The sequence below is a fragment of the Nerophis ophidion genome, linkage group LG16 (assembly GCF_033978795.1).
Source record: "Nerophis ophidion isolate RoL-2023_Sa linkage group LG16, RoL_Noph_v1.0, whole genome shotgun sequence".
In the NCBI taxonomy this organism is placed as follows: Eukaryota; Metazoa; Chordata; class Actinopteri; order Syngnathiformes; family Syngnathidae; genus Nerophis; species Nerophis ophidion.
In genome coordinates this window covers 2,178,856-2,189,210 of record NC_084626.1, presented here as the reverse complement: position 1 = coordinate 2,189,210, position 10,355 = coordinate 2,178,856, and positions in this window count along the sequence as shown.

The following is a 10,355-nucleotide window of genomic DNA, read 5'->3' as shown; positions in this document are numbered from 1 at the left end:
GGATAAGTTGATTGGCAACACTAAATTGACCATGGGTGTCAAACTCTGGCCCGCCGGCCCAATCTGGCCCGCCGTGTAATTTAATTTGGCCCTTGAGGCAATATCAATTTAGCATTAGAGTTCGCCCGCCGGTGTTATACAGCGTCGGTGCCGCTGTAACACCGCATTCACCGCTTTTGGGGCGATATAGCACGTGCCAGCAACTTGAGGGTTGCATGTTCGATCCCCGCTTACACCATCCTAGTCACTGCCGTTGTGTCCTTGGGCAAGACACTTTACCCACCTGCTCCCAGTGCCACCCACACTGGTTTATATGTAACTTAGATATTGGGTTTCACTATGTAAAGCGCTTTGAGTCACTAGAGAAAAAGCACTATATAAATACAATTCACTTCACTTCACAAACCTCCTAATTTTCCCGATAGACTCCCGAAGTTCAGTGCCCCTCCCGAAAATCTCCCGGGGCAACCATTCTCCCGAATTTCTACCGATTTCCACCTGGACAACTATATTGGGGGCGTGCATTTAAGGCACTGCCTTTAGCGTTCTCTACAACCTGTCGTCACGCCCGCTTTTCCTCCATACTAACAGCGTGTCGCATAATATTTGTGGCTTTTACACACACACACAAGTGAATGCAAGGCATACTTGGTCAACAGCCATACAGGTCACACTGAGGGTGGCCGTGTAAACAACTTTAGCACTGTTACAAATATGCGCCACACTGTGAACCCACGCCAAACAAGAATGACAAACACATTTTGAGTGACCGTAGCACCACAGAACAAATACCCAACGTTTTATTCATGCATTTTCTCTTGCTACTTCAAGGCTTAAATGTTTGATTCATTCATTATTGTTATTTTATTTTCAAATGTATTATTAGCCTGTGTAAAAAATTTGATATTTACCTCAGAAGATTGCAAATAGAAAAAAAAAGCATTAAATGTTTATTTAAATTTTATTTGATATGCCATTGATATTTTTTTAATTATTATTATTTGAAACTGGATTTTGCATGTCACTAAAGTTGTATAAGCCTTGCTTGTTCAATATTTAATGCAAAACTTGTTGGGGTCCCTATTAAAAGGTTAATTTGTTCAACCTTGGCCCGCGGCTTTGTTCCGTTTAAAATTTTGGCCCACTCTGTATTTGAGTTTGACACCCCTGCCCTAGTGTGTGAATATTGTCTGTCTAAGCAGTAGAAAAATGGATGGATGGATGGATAGTCTGGGAACAGAATACTGTTTGGTAATGCTGTTTTTCTAATAACAAGGTGTTTACTTTTTTAAATCACTCTGATACATACCGACTATCCCTACTAGAGATGGGCGGTTTGCGGTCTCATCCGCGGAGTCCGCGGATAAACCGCGGAGTCGGGCGGGTGACATGACGAAAAAATAGATTTTAATTAGATTCGGGCGGGTGGCGGTTGAACCAATCGGAAATTTTTGATAGAATTGGGGCGTCTATAAATCTTGATCGTGATCCACCCCAAGACGCGGTACAGCTCGGTTGGTACAGCGGCCGTGCCAGCAACTTGAGGGTTCCAGGTTCGATTCCCCGCTTCAGCCATCCGAGTCACTGCCGTTGTGTCCTTGGGCAAGACACTTGACCCACCTGCTCCCAGTGCCACCCACACTGGTTTGAATGTAACTCAGATATTGGGTTTCACTATGTAAAAGCGCTTTGAGTCACTAGAGAAAAGCGCTATATGAAATATAATTCACAATTCAAATGGTTCTGGGATCGGTATCCTTTACCATTCAAAGAGCCGTTTAAGACCCGTGTCACAAAGCAAAGAAGACAATAAGAGACGCTAATATTCTCTAGAATGACTGCCGGCAGTCACCCAGATAATAAGTATTAGGGCGTGCTATGAAGCCCTTGGCTTTGTCGCCCTCTACAACATCTACGATCTGCTTGTTAGTCCAGCAATATGTTGTGTGTGGCTTCCGCAGCAACACACACACGACTGCAAAGCATACCGGGTGACACAGAGTACACTAATGGTTGTGATATAAACAAATTTAACACTCTTAGTAATATGCGCCACGCTGTGAAGCCACACCAAACAAGAATGACAAACACATTTCGGGAGAACATCCTCACAGTAACACAACGTCAACGCAACACAACAAATACCCAGAATCATTTGCATCCATGACACTTCCTGACTATTTTATAGACCTTGCTAGCAGCAACCCCCCCCCCCCCCCCCCCGTGCGTCGGTAAGGTGGGCGGGGTTGGAGGCGCGGGGGTGTAAAATATATTCAGGAATTGTCATGGATGCAAAGGATTCTGGGTATTTGTCGTGTTGCGTTTATGTTGTGTTACTGTGAGGATGTTCTCCCGAAATGTGTTTGTCATTCTTGTTTGGTGTTGTCACGCTTTGATAAAAGGATTGGACTCAGATGCAGAGTTGGGACTTTGGACAGGCTTTTATTTTGACCATTTCCTTTTACCTCCAAGGTCAAGAAATAACATTATCTATAATCACAAAAAAAAAAACTACTCGGCGAAAAGGTTCCAGAAAAAGAAGGAACAACCGAAAATCACTCCGAACGGAGGAAAACACAAAAGTAAAGACAAACTATAATTGACGCCGTATATGCTATAAACAGTATTTAACAAAAAACCCTCCAACAGGAGGACCAAAACAACATCTATGAAAATTTCTACACTACCTAATCTAATAAAGTATTTAACAAAAATAGTCGCTCAAAAAGTTGAGGAATGATGAAAAATTTTTAACTGAAACTTACCACTGCGGCTGAATAACTAAATAATCAAAATCACTCTGCTGAGGAGGAAGAAAGGAAAACTCAAAATATTCATAAAGGGTTTCAGGATCAAGGGACATAAGCACAAGACACGGCAAGGCATGGACAAAGACATGGACGCTAGAGAGCACGAATAAACGAGACAATCTGGCACAGAACAAAGGAAGGAGTGAGCTTATAAAACACATGAAGGTAATAGGGAACAGCTGGAAACAATCAGAGAACAGGGATGGCGTCAGACTGATGACACAAAAGGAAGGGCAAGTGACCTGAAACGAGAGGAGAGTTACTTTTCAAATTAAAACCATGAGACAAAAAAACCCAAAACAAGACATCCCTCACCGCGGTGTGACAGGTGTGGCTTCACAGCGTGGTGCATATTAGTATGTGTGTTAAAGTTGTTTATATCACAACCATCAGTGTACTCTGTAAAACCCAGTATGCCTTTGAATCTTGTACGTGTGATTGTGGAAGCTGCATACAACATGTTGCTGGACTAACGATCGTATTGTACATGTTGTTGAAGGTGTCAAAGGCAATGGTTCACAACACGTCCTTATTCTTGTCATCAGGATGATGGCTATTATATATTCGCGAGAACGTTAGCGGCTCCCATTGTCTTCTTTACTCTGTGTAACGGGTCTAAATAGCTCTTTGAGTAGTAAAGGTGGCTGACCTCTGATGTATTTCAACGGGCGGGTGGCAGGCGGTTGTGGTTCTGATGAAAAGTTGGTTCGGGTGGATGACGACTTTGGTGATGCGGTTGCGGATGATATAATTGCCTATCCGCGCATCTCTAATCCCTACTCTTAAAGACCTACTGAAACCCACTACTACCGACCACGCAGTCTGATAGTTTATATATCAATGATGAAATATTAACATTGCAACACATGCCAATACGGCCTTTTTAGTTGACTAAATTGCAATTTTAAATTTCGCACGTGGTATCCTGTTGAAAACGTCGCGGTATGATGACGAGTGCACGTGACGTCACGGATTGTAGCGGACATGTTGTTCCAGCCCCGATCCCAGCTATAAGTCGTCTGCTTTAATCGCATAATTCCACAGTATTCTGGACATCTGTGTTCCTGAATCTTTTGCAATTTGTTCAATTCATAATGGAGACGTCAAAGAAGAAAGCTGTTGGTGGAAAACGGTGTATTGCGGCCGGCTGTAGCAACACAAACACAGCCGGTGTTTCTTTTTTTACATTTCCTAAAGATGACGGTGAAGCTTTAATATGGAACAGAGTGGTCAAGCGAACATGGTTCCCTACCACATGCCAAATGGCAAGTTTCGGTGAGAAAATTGTGGTAATAAGTCGGCTCTTACCGTAGACATGAGCCGATAGCTTGCGCCGTTCCTCGTGCACCTGTCAAAGAGGCGGCTGCCTCCTCCGACCGGCCTTCCCCCGAAAGGGGGATGTTTCCACGGTGCAGGAGGGGAAAAAAAAGCTCAGCTTGGCCCTAACGGCTGCCTTCGCTTCGTGGCTTCCCTCAGAGACACTGGCGGTCACCACGCCCCTCCAACCTTCAGGTACCATATAATCTCACTAAAACACTAGTAACACAATAAGCAGATAAGGGATTTTCCAGAATTATCCAAGTAAATGTTTTTAATAACATCTGAATCGCTCCCACTGCCCTCGCCTTTTTTTTCCCCTTCTAGTCCTTCACTCAAACTTTCCTCATCCACAAATCTTTCATCCTCGCTCAAATTAATGGGGAAATCGTCTCTTTCTTGGTCCGAATCGCTCTCGCTGCTGGTGGCCATGATTGTAAACAATGTGAGGAGGTGAGGAGCTCCACAACCCGTGACGTCACGCACACATCGGCTTTTATTTCCAGTACAGGCAAGGCTTTTTTATTAGCGACCAAACGTTGCAAACTTTATCGTCGATGTTCTCTACTAAATCCTTTCAGCAAAAACATGGCAATATCGCAAAATGATCAAGTATGACACATAGAATGGACCTGCTATCCCCGTTTGAATAAGAACATCTCATTTAAGTAGGCCTTTAACAGTAAATCAAATTGCTGGGCGACCTCGATAAATCTACAGTTCAACAGGGCTATTCAACTTGCAGCCTAAGGGCCATATCTGGCCTGGAAATGACAAACCCCCAGGTTCAGTACAAATCTTGTGAGACAAACATCCTTACAGCAATTCCTACAAACACTGCAGTGTTCCTGTTTCATAGAGGAACTTGGACCTCTGTAAACCCATTGGTAGATCTTAGTATTTGCATTTTTAGTGTGCTGGGCCACGTGTCGGTAAACCTCAATCCCTGACAACCTCAAGAGCAGTGCTGGCTATAGGGTCGATTGCCGGGGCTTTTAGCTCAGTTTCGAGCAAGCTCGTCTCTAATAACCTGCGACAAAGGTTTGGGTCCCAGGTGTAACAGAAAACAAGGACCGAACCAAACATAGTACAAAACCTGTTTCCATATGAGTTGGGAAATTGTGTTAGATTTAAATGTAAATGGAACACAATGATTTGCAAATCCTTTTCAACCCATATTCAATTGACTACAAAGACAATATATTTGATGTTCAAACTCATAAACTTGGCATTGTTTTGCTGAAATAAGCAGGGGCGTCCATGATAACGTTGCTTGGATGACAACATATGTTGCTCCAAAACCTGTATGGACCGTTCAGCATTAATGGTGCCTTCACAGATGTGTAAGTTAACCATGCCTTGGGCACTAATACACCCCCATACCATCACAGATGCTGGCTTTTCAACTTTGCGCCTATAGCAATCTTGATGGTTATTTTTCTCTTTGTTCCGGAGTACACCACGTCCACAGTTTCCAAATATGATTTGAAATGTGGACTAGTCAGACCACAGAACACTTTTCCACTTTGCATCAGTCCATCTTAGATGAGCTCGGGCCCAGCGAAGCCAGCGGCGTTCCTGGGTGTTGTTGATAAAGGGCTTTCGCTTTGCATAGTAGAGTTTTAACTTGCACTTACAGCTGTAGCGACCAACTGTATTTACTGACAGTGGTTTATGAAGTGTTCCTGAGCCCATGTGGTGATATCCTTTACACACTGATGTCGGTTTTTGATGCAGCACCGCCTGAGGCATCAAAGGTCCGTACTATCATCGCTTACGTGCAGTGATTTCTCCAGATTCTCTGAACCTTTTGATGATTTTACGGACCCTGGATGGTAAAATCCCTAAATTCCTTGCAATAGCTCGTTGAGAAATGTTCTAAAACTGTTCGACAATTTGCTTGCAAATCGGTGACCCTCACCCCATCCTTGTTTGTGAATTCCTTAACATTTCACGGAAGCTGTTTTTATACCCAATCATGGCACCCACCTGTTCCCAATTAGCCCGCACACCTGTGGGATGTTCAAATAAGTGTTTGATGAGCATTTTCCAACTTTATCAGGATTTATTGCCACCTTTCCCAACTTCTTTGTCACGTGTTGCTGGCATCAAATTCTAAAAATAATGATTATTTGCAAAAAAAAAAAAAAATGTTAATCTGTTTGATCATCAAATATGTTGTCTTTGTAGCATATTCAACTGAATATGGGTTGAAAATGATTTGCAAATCATTGTATTCCGTTTATATTTACATCGAACACAATTTCCCAACTCATATGGAAACGGGGTTTGTACACGGGTCAAGCTAATTTACATAACTGAGGCGTTCTTCAAGGCAACCTTTTAAGTCCCCTACAATTCGCTTTGTAATATGATTTTTTTCACTAAATTTTTGCTGTAACTTGTTAACTGCAGATGCAGACAGAAGTCCCCAGTTCAACTTATTTAGTTATACCAGTAGTGTTCCTTAGTTTGTCGGGTTCGAGTCTAGGTTCTCTCCTTTTCACCATTCGGGCTATTCAACTGGTGGCTTGTGAGTTCAGTTAAAAAAAAACCTGTGAGAGACTCACATTTTTGCAGAAGATTGTTAGAAATACTAGAGCGCTGTCATCGAGATGACAGACGGGCGGTCGCATTTTCTTCCGCTTTCTTCTCCGTTTGCTCTCTTTGTTTTGTCTTGTCTACACTTTTTTGAAGCCTCTTTCTTTGCGCTGTCCTCCAAATCTAAACATCAGACATGGAATTGATCAGCTGGACTCTCGACTCAATTGACAAAATCTTTTCGACGAGGAAAAGAGGTTCTGGGGAGCCTGGCTGCCCTGATGGAACCGTATCTGCGGGGATAAATGGAAAATCTTGTGCCTCTTAGTCCTTTCCATCAAGGACGTGGAAGACATCCATCTATTTGGAACCGTAATCGCGGGGCTGTTCCTCGCAACGGAAGGATTGGGCCGGGCTGTGGGATCACAGACTGGGGCGATTTCTGAACTGAATCGCAGGATGGATCACATCATGGAAAAGCTGGTTGAAATGGAAACATTGGATATTAGGGGGAGCATGGACGAATAGAACAGACAAGCCATTTAAATATCTGCTCACGGAAAAACAAAAATCCCAATCTACGATTTGACTCCCTCGAATGGCCTTGAAGCTGCAACAACAGGAGCAGGCTGTTCTGAAAACATCCCCGAAGACACCTCAATGATGGACGTTTTTGACCTCCCTCCCTCCTCAACAACACCTGGAGTCGAATTTTTACTCACTTCCAGAACGGCCCCAGGCCTATGGACACTACATCAACACACACAAGACAATGGTGTCTTGTCACCCCACAATTTTACCACCGCTTGCTTCCTCTTTGGTGTGATGGACGTCTGGCAGCTTTTCATAGCAGCAGTCGACCTCCAAGGCCCCAACTCCCCACCCCCTCTCTGTTATGGGTTGTTGTGATTATATGTAACATATTTATGTATGCATGGCATGGAGTTTTTTTCCCCGCTCCAGAATAGGCCCCCTTAGGAGCCCAGTCGAGATCGTACTTGTTTTACTCATCTTGTTCCCCAGGTTTTTTACCTTTTTCCCAACCTTTTATGGGGCGCCTCCTGGCGACCCATCAGTGTTTCTGTTCTATAACCCTGTACACTGTTTGTTTGTCTCATCTTGAACAGGTTTGTGCAAAAAATCTAGTTTCATTGTACTTGCTGCAATGACAATAAAAACCAATCCTATCCAATGCTATCCTTTGATCTTTGACTAGTTTTTTTGAAGAAGTCTCTTAAAAACAGTGGAGTGCTCCCCCAACGCTGACAAAATAGATAGACCAATATCAAATGTTTACTGTAGAGGATGTTGGTTCTGCAAAGCCTGACCCCCGGTCCTTTGCTTTTTCTGAAAATGTGGCCCCCCAAAACAATGGAGTTGAATATTCCTGATCTATAAAGACAAGTTATTCACAGTGTTCAAAGCTAAAATATACCCAAATGTACAGTAAAAAACACTTCTGACTGCTTTGGTCCAGGTTTTTTTCTGGGTTGACATGGTTTTTGACGGTTGCGGCAGAGGTGCTTCGGACAGCTGCAGCTCAGTAACTTGACACTTGGAACTGCTGCCGCAAAAGGAGCGAGACACATGCAGTTTAAGCACTTTACACTTCGGTAATGCAAGAGGCGCCGAGTGCTCGATCACGGACTGGACAGGGGGGAATGTACAGCTCTGCAGTATCTTGTGCGGTGCAGGAGCAGATGAAGGAACTGGACCAGAGTTCAATGGTATGCAGATACACTTGGTGATGGACATACTTCAGTTATTAGTCATCAAAGAGCTTGGACAGGATGTACATTGACAAATCACAGGGTAAGTGTCTTTATTGCCTAGAACAGGGGTCACCGACGCCAGGTAGCCCGTAAGGACCAGATGAGTCGCCCGCTGGCCTGTTCTAAAAATAGCTCAAATAGCAGCACTTACCAGTGAGCTGCCTCTATTTTTTAAATTCCATTTATTTACTAGTAAGCTGGTCTCGCTTTGCTCGACATTTTTAATTCTAAGAGAGACAAAACTCAAATAGAATTTGAAAATCCAAGAAAATATTTTAAAGACTTGGTCTTCACTTGTTTAAATAAATTCATTCATTTTTTTACTTTGCTTCTTATAACTTTCAGAAAGACAATTTTAGAGAAAAAATACAACCTTAAAAATGATTTTAGGATTTTTAAACACATACCTTTTTTACCTTTTGAATTCCATTTTGAATCAATGTTCAGGTTTTTTTTTTTTTATTATTGTAAAGAATAATAAATACTTTTTAATTTAATTCTTCATTTTAGCTTCTGTTTTTTCGATGATGAATATTTGTGAAATTTTTTTTTCTAACTTATTATGATTAAAATTACAAAAAATTGCTCTGGCAAATCTAGAAAATCTGTAGAATCAAATGTGAATCTTATTTCAAAGTCTTTTGAATTTCTTTTAAAAGTTTTGTTCTGGAAAATCTAGAATAAAAAATAAGGATTTGTCTTTGTTAGAAATATAGCTTGGTCCAATTTGTTATATATTCTAACAAAGTGCAGATTGTATTTTAACCTATTTAAAACATGTCATCAAAATTCTAAAATTAATCTTAATCAGGAAAAATTACTAATGATGTTCGATAAAATATTTATTTAATTTTTTCATAAAGATTCGAATTAGCTATTTTTTTCTTATTTTTTTCGGTTGAATTTTGAATTTTGAAGAGTCAAAATTGAAGATAAACTATGTTTCAAAATTAAATTTTCATTTTTTCGTGTTTTCTCCTCTTTTAAACTGTTCAATTAAGTGTTTTTTATTTATTCTTATTTTTTTTTATTGTAAAGAATAATAAATACATTTTAATTTAAGTCTTCATTTTAGCTTCTGTTTTTCGACAAAGAATATTTGTGAAATATTTCTTCAAACGTATTATGATTAATATAAAATACAAATATTCTGGCAAATCCAGAAAATCTGTAGAATCAAAGTTAAATCTTATTTCAAAGTCTTTAGAATTTCTTTTAAAATTGTTGTTATGGAAAATCTAGAATAAAAAATAATGATTTGTCTTTGTTAGAAATATAGCTTGGTCCAATTTGTTATATATTCTAACAAAGTGCAGATTGTATTTTAACCTATTTAAAACATGTCATAAACATTCTAAAAATAATCTTAATCAGGAAAAATGACTAATGATGTTCCATAAATTCTTTTTTTAATTTTTTCAAAAAGATTCGAATTAGCTAATTTTGCTCTTCTTTTTTTCGGTTAAATTTTTTAATTTTATAGAGTCGAAATTGAAGATAAACTATATTTTCAAAATTTAATTTTCATTTTTTCGTGTTTTCTCCTCTTTTAAACTGTTCAATGAAGTGTTTTTTTTTTAAATTGTTTTTGTAAAGAATAATAAATACATTTTAATTTAATTCTTCATTTTAACTTCTGTTTTTTCGACGAAGAATATTTGTGAAATATTTCTTCAAACTTATTATGATTAAAATAAAATACAAATCCATCCATCCATCCATCCATCATCTTCCGCTTATCCGAGGTCGGGTCGCGGGGGCAGCAGCCTAAGCAGGGAAGCCCAGACTTCCCTCTCTCCAGCCACTTCGTCTAGCTCTTCTCGGGGGATCCCGAGGCGTTTCCAGGCCAGCCGGGAGACATAGTCTTCCCAACGAAAAATTGCTAATGGTGTTCCATAAAATATATTTTTTTTTT